A 13,048-nucleotide genomic window follows, 5' to 3' on the forward strand; every position below is an offset into this window, starting at 1 on the left:
TAATCTTGAATCAGTGGCAGTAAGCTATATTTTTCTAATTTGTTCATTTCATCTGTCTTCAAATGTATTGGCATGAAGCTGTTTTAATATGCTCTTATTATTTTAATGTCTGCAGCATCTGTAGTTATGTAGTTTCTGACATTAGCTATTTCTGCATGCCTGCCTTCCTCCTTCTCTTCCTCGCTTCCTCCCTCCCTCCCTTTTATTCTTCCTTTCTTCCTTACAACTTTTTGCTGAATCTATCCAGAGGTTTGAAGTTTTACACTTTTCAGAGAGTCAGCTTTTAGCTTTCCCGTCACCTCTATTTTATCTTTATTTTCTATTTCATTAATTTCTGGTTTTTTATTTTAATTATTTCTTGTCCTTCGCTTTTTTCAACTCCTGTTTTTTTCTTTTTTTTTAAAGTTTATTGTGTTTCTTTTATAAAGCCTCTTTTATTGGATTCTCAGGTCACTAATTTTCGTCCTTTTCCGTAGTAGGCATTTAAGGTTATAGAATTCTCTTCAATTATTGATTTTCATATATACCACAGGTTTTCATATTAGGTTGTCACTTAGTTCTGAATATTTAGTTCCAATTTCCATTTCGAGTTATTTAGAAGTATGCTGCTTATTTTCAAAACAATTGAATTATTTCTACTTATCCTTTTGTTATTAAATTCTATCTTAATCTCATTGTTGTTAAAGAATGTGGTTTGTATACTATCAGTTATTTAATTTGCTGAGCCTTATTTTTGTGGCCTAGTTTGTGATCAGCTTTTGAAATGTTCTATTTTGGAAATGTACTTGAAAATAATGTGTATTTTACAACTCTGGGTATCATTTTATACATATATCCATTAGATAAGGGTAACTGTTCAAATCTTTTATGTTCTTATGATGTTGTCTTCTTGACCTTTCAGTTACTAAGCTAAACTATAAATCTCCCATTTTACATTGTTTAGTTTTCCTTGTCAAGTTTTGCTTTATTATTTTGAGATCGTTAGCTGTGTACAACTTTGTTATTGTTATATTTTCCTGAAGAAGTAAACTTTTTATCATTTAACAATGCTCCTCTTTATTTCTAGTAATGCTTTTTTCCTTATATTAATATAATTTTGATATTTGTATTAATATCTTTTTCCATTTTGTACTTTTATTTATGTTATGGATGTATCTTTTGAAAAGAGAACAATATAGCTAAATTTTTTAAAATCCAATCTGACAATTTTTATCTTTTAACTAGACTATACAGCCCATTTACGTTTATTGTAATTACTGATGTATTGGGGTTTATTTCTGCCATTTAATTTAGTATATTTATTTTCCCATCATTTCTTTGTTTCTCTTTCTTTCTTTCTTTTATTGACTTCTTTGTGAATTCTTCATTATTTTTTTCTCATTCATTTTTTTTCCTGCTGGTTTGGAGGTTATACTTGCTTACCCTAGAAATGTTATCATGTATACTGTTTAAATTATATACATACCTTTACTCTCTACCCAAACAAAAAGACCTTAGAAGAGAATATTTTAACTCTGCTTACCTTTTCCCAATTTATATATTTTTGTTTATGTTTTTAATTCTGTAAGAAATAAATATCATATTTTATAATGTTAATATTGTTTATTTATATTTACCACTTTTTTCACCTCATCATTCCTTAGGCATTTCAGAACTTTTGATTGAAAATAAATTCAGTGAGGACATGAGAGTGATAAACCCTCTCAGTCTTTATCTCTAAATGACCTTATTTCACTCCATTGTTAGAAGAATTTTATTGGGTATAGAATTCTAGGTTACTAGGTTAATTTCTTTTAGCCCATTAAAGTTATTATTTCACTGTCTTGTGGATTCTATTTCTTTCAAAAGTTTAACTATTGGTTTGTCAGTCCTTTGAATGTAGTTTATCTTTTTTTTCTGTTTGCTTTTGATATCTTTTCTTTTTCTTGTATTAACAGTTTCACTCTTCCAATATAGCCCCTAACTCTTTCTGTCTTTGCTAGAGCTCTAATTCAGATGTACGTGAGATCTTTTCGCAATATTTTCCATGCCTCTTTATGTCTCAGGATTACATTTGACATAATTTATTCATTTCTCTATTACAGTTCTCTAATTCTCATTTCAACTATATTGAAGTTACTGTTTAACCTATTGACTGACTTCTTTCGCTTTGATTATCATACTTTGCATTTTTAAAAATTCTCTTTTCTCCTTTTTTAGAATTCATCTTCTTTTCTTATATTGTTAAACTTTTTACTGCTTGAAACATATTAAACATATTTATTGTATGTGCAGTAATTCTAATACCTGGCAACTTCTTAGGAGGAATTCTGCCATATGTTGTTGTTTATTTGTTTTACATATGATGCCTTGTTTTTTAATATATTTAAATGATTTTTTAAATCTTAAGCTACTCATTTTTCTTTGAATTTTACATGTGAAAGTATTTTGATACCTGTGTTTCAAGGTGTACATTCGTTTCTATCAGATGCCTGACAGTATTAGTATGATACTATTAATATAGGACCACTTTAAAATCTTGGCTTGAGATTTTGTGGAGCAAAAAAGAGTAGTGAGACTTCAGACTGCAGACTTTAGTGAGGGTTAGCTCATGGTTACAAATTATCAGCGAGGACTTATTTTTCCCATCCATCCAGTGTCAAAGTTCTGTATAGGCAATTTCCCTTACATTTCCTCTTAGGGAAGGAAGCAAGAGGGTGGGGTTGGTATGGCATAATGCTTAAGAGCATTGTGCCTAGACCCAGACCATCTGAATTTGCATTTTGGCTCTACTGCTAACCTTGAACAAATTACTTAACCTTTCTGTTCTTCAGTGTCTTGATCTCTAAGATAAAGATTATAATGGTGCCCTTTTTATGGGTTTTCTGAGGATAAAATGAGTTAATATCTTTGAAGCACTTAGAACACAGTAAGTTCTATAAGTGTTTCCTATTATTATCATGATCATCATTATTGTGTCTAACTAACTCTTATACTAAGTGAGTAGTGCTTTGTGGCCCCAGCACTCTTAGGGGGGTCTGCTGTTAGACATCCTACCTTTTGAGGCCTCAAAAATTAATACTCAACTTCAGCTGATTCAGCAAATATTCTTAAGACAAAAGACAATTCAAGTGCTTACCTTACTACTCTGAATACCAGTCTTCACTTAGTCTTGTCCCCAGAATTCCTTACTTTTTTTCTTACCTCATGGGATCATTTAAGAAGTATTTTTTATATTTCTTATTTTATTTTAGTTGTTTTCAGGTGATACTCGTGTTACAGGATATAGAAGTCCGTTATACAGCTTGTAAATGGCAAAGCCAAGACTAAAGTCCGAAACTGACTCTGAGCATGGTGCTTCAAGAAATTTGGACAACGGACATACACAGACATGAATGTTTCAAATATTTAAAATCATTAGTAATCCAAGAAATACTGATAGAAGTAACTATACAGTACCACTTTTCTTATCAAATTAGAAAAGTAAAGAAGAAAAGAAAGGAAGAAGGAAGGAAACAGAATTTGAAACCCCAAATTAACAAGCATTCAGAAATCCAGAAACTTTCTTATCTCTTATTGGCAAAGATGTTAATTGCTACAACTCTTGTGCAGAGCAATTTGGCAGTGTATATCCAAGTTAAAAGATTTATATTTATGACACATAAATTTTGCTTCTACGAATTTATAAAAACAATTAAAGGTATGTATAGAGATTTAGCCATAAGAGTGGACATTACATCACTTTACAGAAAATTAAAATATTGGAAACAAACATTTACCTCACAATAAGAGAATGGGTTGAGTTGAGTGTGAAACATCCAAATAATGAAATGCTAAATGCAATTTTAAAAGATTTCTTTGAATGCCATCCAAAGAAGTTTGTGGTAATTTGTTGAGGGGAAACAGAGATGGTTGCAAGTTAAAATATACAATCTAATTTTTTTTAAAAATGGTGTGTATATATATAATCATAATCCATCACAAAAGTTAAAAGTAATAGCTCTTGGGCATGAGGTTTGGGGTGATTTTTAACACATTTTCTTTTTACTTATTTGTAGTTTCTACAGTGATCTGAACACTATTAAAAATAGATAACATGCCGTTAAATAAATTCTTAAATAAGAATCATAATTCAAGATGCCAGTACTCTAATAAAACTATTTATATTTTTGTATATAGACTTTTCAATTCTAATGCTTAGGTATATATATTTTTATGTAGTTAAAATTATTCTGTACATATATTTTATAATCTGACATTTTCTTTGACAATTTCTAATTATTTTTCCATGTTTCTACATAGCTTTGCAGTGATCGATTTGATGACCACATCATATTGATATTCTGTTTATTTAATTACTAAGATTTAATATATTTTCTACAATTCTTTAAATATTTACTTTTTTAGCATTTATCTATTATGGCTAGCACTTCAATTAAATAATACAAATGATAGTTCTGAAAATAATGGTAACAAATTATCAAATACCTTTTTGGTGTTTCATAAAAGTTATATATAATTCTTAGAACAAGTCTATGAGTTAGGCATTATTATTCTCTTATTAAAATGAAGCTAAATAACCCATTGATTACAAAGCTAGTGAGAGGTTGAGCTAGAGTTCAATCCAGGTTTGTCTGATTGTATGTCTGATTTATCTAAGCTTTTTCCATTAGAGTTTGTAAAATTGTGTTCCGTAATCGTTAACAGGAAATATTATCAGGGATGAAAAATAGTTTTAATTCAGTTTCCTGAATCCCATATCTATTTCAGAGTTTTTGAGACCATTATCTTTTAGTTTCTAGTATTGTTGTTAAAAGACCAGTAACCTTTCAGAGTCTCATCGTAGGCACAGGAGTTCTCCCTGCCCAGTCTCTGGAATCTTTTAGAACCTTCTCTTTTTCCTCAGTGCTTTCTACTCTCTTAATGATTCACCTTGTTGTTTGCTCAGTTTTCATCCTTTGACCTGGGTATTCCATTTGCAGATTTTCAGTTTTCATCCTTTGACCTGGGTATTCCATTTGCAGATTTTCTTTTTTTATAGCTTCTGATTCTTGCTTCCTGGATACAATATAGTTTCTTATTTCTGTGAGGTTTTTAAATACATTTTTTTGAAGTTTCTTCTGTTCCCTGAATGTATGTTTCTCCACGTTCAGTTTTTCTGTTTATATGGTTTGAATTCCTATCTCTGTGTACTATGAGCAGAGTTTGTTGATTGGAGAGCTTCACTGAGATTTGAATGCATGATGAACTGATCTCTTTGTTGGGAGGTCACCAAATGTCAGTATCTGCAGGTATTTACTCTTAGGCAGTTCAGATTACACAGAGAGGAATTTTCCAGTATCTTGTCTGTGGAGGAAAACCCTGGATACCAGCATTCTGGGAGGCAATCAATGGAAAGGGAGGAAAGGGAGTGGTGTAATAAGCCTTTATTTAATCCCAGTTGTTAAATAAGACAAATTATTCCACTCTCATCTCTTCTTGGTGACTCATAATCTAAAGCCTCTTGGTTCAAACTTTTACAGAATAAAACTTCAGTCAACTATTTAAGTAGTCACCTGGCTCCAGAGTAGGGAAGATCAGTTTGGCATCCTCTTTTAAAAAATTGTGAACAAATCTTTCCATTTAAAGCCCTACCTTATTATACCCTTCTATCCAGAAATACAATTCCTTAGCTTTTCTGAAGTTCTGTGATAGAACTGCCTTCGCTCTCTCTCTCTTCCCCTCCCTTCCTCCCCTGCTTCCTGCCTACCTCCTTCTCTTTCTCCCTTACCTTTCTCACCCTTTGGGTTATTTTTAATCAATTCAGTTTCCAGTTTCAAAAAGTATATTGATACCTTCTATCTGTTTTGTCTCCTTTCTTTTTTTTTTCTTATAGTATTGTAATTTAAAATGTATATATACATTTACTATCATTTAAATGGTATTTCAGGAAGGAGTAGAAAGGAACATATGTTTAATCCACTATGTTTAACTAAAAAACTTATTTTATAATATTATGGCCACCCATTCAAGAATATGTCTCCATTTATTTGTCATAGTTTAAATATACTAATTAAGTTTAATGGTTGTCTTCATAGAGATTAAATGCAGCTCTTATTAAATTACATTCTAAATAATGCAGTTTTTCCTCGTTATTTGGAATGAAATCTCTTCTTCCTTTCTATTTTCTACCTAGTTGTAACTTGATGATACTACTTTAGCATGTTTAACTTCCATCTGGAAAAATTACTACTCATTAATTCTATAATTTCTGCACTGATTCTTTTAGATTTCATAGCATACATTTCATCAAAATAATATCTTGCCTCTTCCTATGTTATATTAATTCCTTATGTTTCTTTTTCTGTTGTTTTACATATGTAAAATATATTCAAAACCACTTTGAATAATATTGGTAATAATTAATATCCTTATTTTTATTCCTGAGTTTGGAGGGAGTACTTCTAGTAGAGTTCTATTTGATATAATATTGACTTTTGTTTTGAAATGTCATTATTTTTAATTGTATTTTGGAACAGGCTCAAAAACTGAAGAGACATGTCCAAAGGACATAGGAGCTAGCTTTAAGGGGGCTCCCTCTGAACATATTTGAGACAATTATGTCCCAAATCAAAAAAATAATGATAGAAATGGATTATAACACACTGAATTAAAAACAGTAATCCGTAAGTCCACACTGATACATAAAAGAAATTAGAGAGAAGAACGGATGAAGGGAAAGTGCCTTTTTACAGAATGCCAGCTAACAAATGTAGAAAGGATAAAAGAAATGGAAAATCACTTTTCTTTACAATGATTGTAATAATTGGTTAAGGCAGCAGTCACCAGTTGATGCTAAAATTATTGGGTAAAAAGACTGCTTGGAAACAGGATATTCACATGGTCTCCAAGTATCACCTCACAGATCACTTATTAATTAGAATATTACCTATAAAATGGAGAAATCTGGCAGCTACCATCTTAACCATACGATTAAACTTCAAAACACCAATAAAGGACAGTGTGGCATCATGTGCCTCCTAATATGTTGCACCTCAGAAGGAAAAGATGCACCTTTGTTATAGTCCTGCCAATAATGTTTAACCTAAATCTATTCATGAGGAATTAACCAGACAGATTCAAATCGAGAAATAGTCTGAGAAACAAGTGATCTAGACTTCCAAAATGTCAGTGATGTGAAAAACTAGACAAGATTGGAGAATTGCTCTAGATGAAAGGAGAATGAAGATTGATTGGATCATAATTTGAAAAAGAAAAAAAAAAAACAACAACAGTAAAACCAACAAAAGGCAAATGACTTGGGAGACAAATGGTAAAATGGAAATATGGATTATAAATTATATCACATTATCAATGTAAAGTGTCCTGAATATGATAATTATATTATCACAGTTGTGTAGAGAGTATCATTATTCTTGGGTGATACATACTGAAGAGTATACATCAATCAAGTGCTGCAGTGTGTACAAGTAACTCTCAAATAGTTCAGCAAAAAAAAAGTGTATGTATAGATACAGATATGCAGACACACAAGCACATACCCATAAAGGGGGGAGGGCAAATGTGGCAAGTGGTTAAAAATATGTTAAACTAGGTGAAAGTTATTAGGTGTTCTCTGGAGGTACTATTATTGGAACTTTCCTTAAGTTTGCAAGTTTTCAGAGAAGTTAGAAAAGTGAAATATATTTTTGTAACTTTGATGTATAGCGTCACAGAATTTAAATTTAGCTATTCTATATCTACAACTATATCTCTTTAGTAGTAAAAGAGATAATTTGTTTCTCTAACAATTTCTTTTAATTCATTTTTTTTCAGCCTATATAAGAAATTATGTGTGTGTGTGCGAGTATGTGTACACCTACTCATTTGTGAGAACCTTTAATGTCTCTACTGAAATCCTGTTCTCCAAGGAATCTCCTCAGCATGTATATTTTTTATTGGAGGTTCTGCTCTGTCATAAATATCCTGAACTAAAATGCTCTTTCTTTCTTTAAAAAACTATACTATTTATTAGCTTCTCTTGAATTGTTTTTCTTAACTGGCCTAGCAAACCCTTGCACCAAATACTTTCTACTGGGTGCAAAATAAATGTCTTTATGAATTTTTCACACATTTCAAAATAAAAAAAGCATGAGGAATTATCACATGAGCCTCTTTGTAGTTCGTGGTCTCTAATACTTAATAAAAAGAGTCTAAAGTGCTATTTCTTCTCTTAAAAATTTACAATTTTTAAATGCTTATCATTGAGTCATTATCTACTTTGCCACCCAATTATACTGATTTGTATTTAAATCTAATCCCCATGATAATTCTGTTTATGGCTTGTCCGTCTCATTTTGTCTATTATTATAGTGCTGAACTTGAAATTTTAGAAAATCTTTCAGTTAGACTCAGAAATCCTTGGAGGCCCAGTTCTGCCTCTGACTAGCTCTAAAATTCAGGTATCTGTTTGGTAATCTAAAAGTTTTATTAGACCAGATATGTAGAAAACAACACCAATATTACTTCTACTCTAGCATACAATGAGTTGAACCCTCTATTTTATGGCATCTGCAGCTGTGCATTTTCAAACCATACCTAAAAATCTTGCTGGTTTTATCATGTTCTCTCCATCTGTAATACCTCAGGTGAAGTTGGGGTTGGTTGAGAAATAGGTGGTATGACTTTAGAGCGTCTTCTTACTTCTCATAATAATTCTTTCAATGATTGATGCTTCCCTTTTGCACATAAAGTTTAACTCTTAAAAAATAGGTACATTGTATTTCATCTGCTGGGAATATTACCTTGTGGAAAACTTTCTGATTTATAGTAACTACTCTCAAACTTGTACTATTGATATTTTTGGCATTTACTGTTAACAGCTTCTAATCTCTAATTAAAATGTTGTTGACATCCCCAGTTTTGTTAGAGGATAGAGGAGCTTAAAATGACATGCGTGGAGAACCCATTCACTACTTTCCGTGTTGCAGTGGAATATGAGTAGCCTAAGTACACCTTATTCTGTTGTGACAGCCAATTTTTAGCATGGAAGAGGCTGCTAGAAAGAGTAGGACAAGATGGTGAACTGGATTGATAAATGATCATCACTTTGCTTTTGTACCCCATTTTTCCCCTCTTTATGAATAATCTGAAGATGACTATATACCATATGGTAAATATAACATAGCACACAATTTTGATTCTTTTCAATTTTTTAAACTACTAATTTTGTTATCACAAATGTAATATTTTTCCTTTTAGAAAATATAGAAGAGGAAAATTAAAATCACATGTAATTACACCATCCAGAGATAATCACTTTGGTGCTTACCCTCCCAGATCTTTCTCTTTAGGGATTTCTAGTTTTGAAATGAGTTCATGTTTTATATGCCACTTTGTTACTTGAATTTTGTCATTAACAATATACTGTGGACCTCTTTCCAGGTTATTTAATTTTTTCTGCACTATTATTTTATATGGCTGTATAATATCGTGTAGTTGTTCCATGACTTATTTAAACAGCTTCCTGTGATTGATTTAAATTTTTTATTATACTAGTGCTCTGATGACACTGATGAAATAAATCTTTGGTCACAATTTCTTTTGAATGAAAAATCTAGCTATTGCTAGATCAAAGAGGATATTGAAATTTTAAAAATTTTGATACATATTGCTCAACTACTTTTTTTTAAAGTACTCTATCCTGAAATAGCTTAATGTAATTTTTAGAGAAAACCAATAAGGAAGGTGGCTGACTTAAATACTATGAGTACTCTAGATAATCTCTTAGCAAGCTATAAAATTGTTGGTTAATTGTTTAGAGGTGAGAATAAGTTAGTTATTACCTGCTGTCTTTAGGAATAATATATCAGAAATTTCCAGTATAAATTGAAGGCAATACCTATGTAACAGCATAAGACATTTTACCAGTATATAAAAGCTATGAGCTTATATAGGAAATGATTTGTTAAATGTAGTTTTCCCTTCTTTTTTTTCCAAAAGGGGGATGTTTTTACTAATTATTCTAAATAATGAAAATAACATGAGATCATACTCTAATTCTGTTTTGCAAGTTGATTTTTAAAAATCTACCAACATATTACTAAAATATTCCCATATTGCTACATAGATTTACCTTACTATTTTTAATTCCTGCGTATTACATGGTATGGTGGATGTGCTATATGTTAGTAAATAAATTCCTTGTTGATAATTATTTAGATTATTTACTTTTTTCTCAATTATAAATAGTGAGTGCACTTATTGTCTTGTACAGACATCTGTGTACTTATTATTCCATTAAAGTAAATGCACCTGCAGCAGTGACATAGTTACTGGTAGAAAACAGTGATAAAACTCTGCGTTCTGGTATTAGAGCTTGAATCCCAGCCTCCATCATTGACATGCTGTGTAACTTTGGCAAGCTAATTGACCTTACTGTAATACTGATCTGAATTTAGAAGACACTTTGTGGAATTGTTGAGAATTCTATAGCCTCTCCTTAATAACGAAATTCATGTAAGGCAGATGCTATGTACCTATTACATCTGGCACATAATAAGTGCTAAAATATCTCTATTGTTATATACATTTTCTTTTTTAGTGAATTTTCTAGTCACTTCTTTTGTTTGTTTTTCTCTTGGATAGTTTCTTTTTTATTAAGTTTGTGGGAGAATTTTTTTATATTAAGAATATTTACTTGTCCCTTTTGTAAGTTATAAATATGTTTTCCCAATTTATCGTATCTACATTTTGGTTTAGTCAAGTGTATCAATCTTTTCTTTTATGATTTCTGGTCTTTGTGTCATGCTAAGAAAGGAACTCTCTACTACAAGGTTATGAAATTATCATCCTGTATTCTATTCTAGAGATCTTTTTATTTTCTACATTTAAGTATTTACCTCTTTTGTATGTGTGTGTGGCTAGTACTGCTCCTTCTCAGCTCCCTTGTATATTCCCCCAAGGGACATATTGGAAATGCTAGGGTCCTTTTTAGGTTATCACCATGATTGAGAAAGGACTACTGGTGGTATTCAGTGGTCAGGAGCCAGGGATGTCTGCCAGACTCCTTTAGTGCACAGAACTTCCCTCAACAAAGAATTCCTGACTCCTACTTGACTTTGAAATGCCTTGCCCGACCTCTGAATCTTACTATTGCTTTCTGCCAACAACAAACATCTGAAAACTAAACATCTAAGAATTAAAAATCACAGTGGATTTAATTGATTGCTTCTCAGGTTGAGTTTAAAAATAACACCTGAATATGTAGAGAAAATCTGAATTTCATGGACCAGGGGGAGTATGTAGAATAGTACAACCTTTTTTGTTTTTGTTTTATTATTGATTGCTCCTTTTCCACGGGAGTTTATTCTTGTATTATTGCCACAATACCCCTCAAATGTAACTGAAAACAAAATTAGAAAATTTCAGTCACCTCTCTTGTTTCTTGCATTGTTTCTCTTCATTGGGTGCCATTTGCACAGCTTGTTCACATTGCTTTTCTCTTTTGAGCTGCTGATTTTTCTTTTATATCCAGTAATTTCTATTTGTGTAGCTAGATCTCCATTCATAGTATTGTTGTCTCTTTTGGGCTTCTTCAGCACATGGATAGGTCTGGCTGCAGGGGTTCCCTGGCTGGGAAAGAGTGAATTTTTATTACTGAATATGATCAACTTGTAGAATAGAGGTTCAGTCCTTTTCCGTAAATTACAGTGGTCAAATAAGTCATTCCTTGTTATTTTATACCTTTTTTATATAATATAGATAAGATAACATAGTTTGAGTTTTTAGCTTTCTGGTAGTGAAAGTTTAAGAATACTACCTAAAAGAGTTGAAAAAAAAAACATAGCTTACAAATAATTTTCCATAAACATCATTCCTCTTACTGTTTTTTTAAGTAATTACCCACAAGAGAAGCTGGAAAAAAAAAAGGCATTTCTACAGTATGAAAGCATCTTTGGAGATTATGATGAAAAGGTACATGGCTATAGCGTCTACAGAATTTCAGTAACAGTGCTTAAACAGATTTCTTATGGCTATTTATTCTCTACTTTTTCAATTAAAAAATGAAGTTTCTGCGAAGGACAAACATTATCCCCATTTTGTTGATGTAGAAATTAAGACACAGAGAATCTAAATAACTTGTTCAAGGTCTCATAGCTAGGAAAAAAAAATAGTCATACAGATTGAATTAAAAATTCATGCTTGTAGCATGCTGCATCTTTAGTTAAAAGAGAATTTGGGTTCTGCTCCAGGACACAGGAAAAAACTGTTTGAGACCTGGGAAATCTTTACCATAAAGCATAAAACACCACAAAACATCTTGTCCTGCTTATTACTAAAGTAGGCATTACCATTATTCCACCATACCCCTCAAAGAATGGTCACCACTGAATACCCAGCACGTATCACAGTGCTGAGCCCATGATCAGTACTCAGTAAATATTCACAAAAGATGAGTGAACCTATGTAATGTCCCCAGGGACTGATTAAAACAATGGGTGACATAGTCTCATTCTACCAAATAAGTTAGTTTCAAAAATGTGCCTCCAATTACAGGAATGAATTAATTTGCTGTATTAAATTATTGTTATAAATCAATTGTATTTTCAAGAAAAACTATTAAAAGTTAATCATTTTAGCTTTACAGTCATCAATATTAAACCATTATATCTGATAATAGTTTAATAGTAGAACTGTTCTAGCTTGGTGTTGGTCAAAATAGGCAGCATATGACAAAGAAGATTTTAACCTTTTCTCTTTCACAAAGGGGGCATCTCCCCAGGTCACCTAAGGTAGGTTTCACTCACAAGTAATTTATATAAGGTAAAAATAAGGTATTTAAGTTATTTTAACAGTTTTATTGAGCTGTAACTTATACCAAATATTGATAATTCACCCACTAAAAGTGTATGATTTAGTGATTTTTAATATATTCACAGAATAGTGCAATAATCAACACAATCAATTTTTAGAGTGTTTTAATTACCCCCAAAAAAACCCATGTACCCATTAGTGGTCACTCCCTATTCTCCCCACCCTCCAGCTCTAAGAAATCACTAATTTACTCGTTTTTTTCCTATGGATTTGC

General features: G+C 31.5%; 1 protein-coding gene across 23 annotated transcripts in view; it reads left to right on the plus strand.

The window, feature by feature from the left end:
* MBD5 (methyl-CpG binding domain protein 5) overlaps positions 1–13,048 on the plus strand; it is a 421,403-nt gene that overhangs the window by 72,282 nt on the left and 336,073 nt on the right. The gene's annotated exons all lie outside the window — the stretch shown is intronic.

This window comes from Balaenoptera physalus (genome assembly GCF_965194825.1).
Source record: "Balaenoptera physalus genome assembly, chromosome: 6".
NCBI lineage: Eukaryota > Metazoa > Chordata > Mammalia > Artiodactyla > Balaenopteridae > Balaenoptera > Balaenoptera physalus.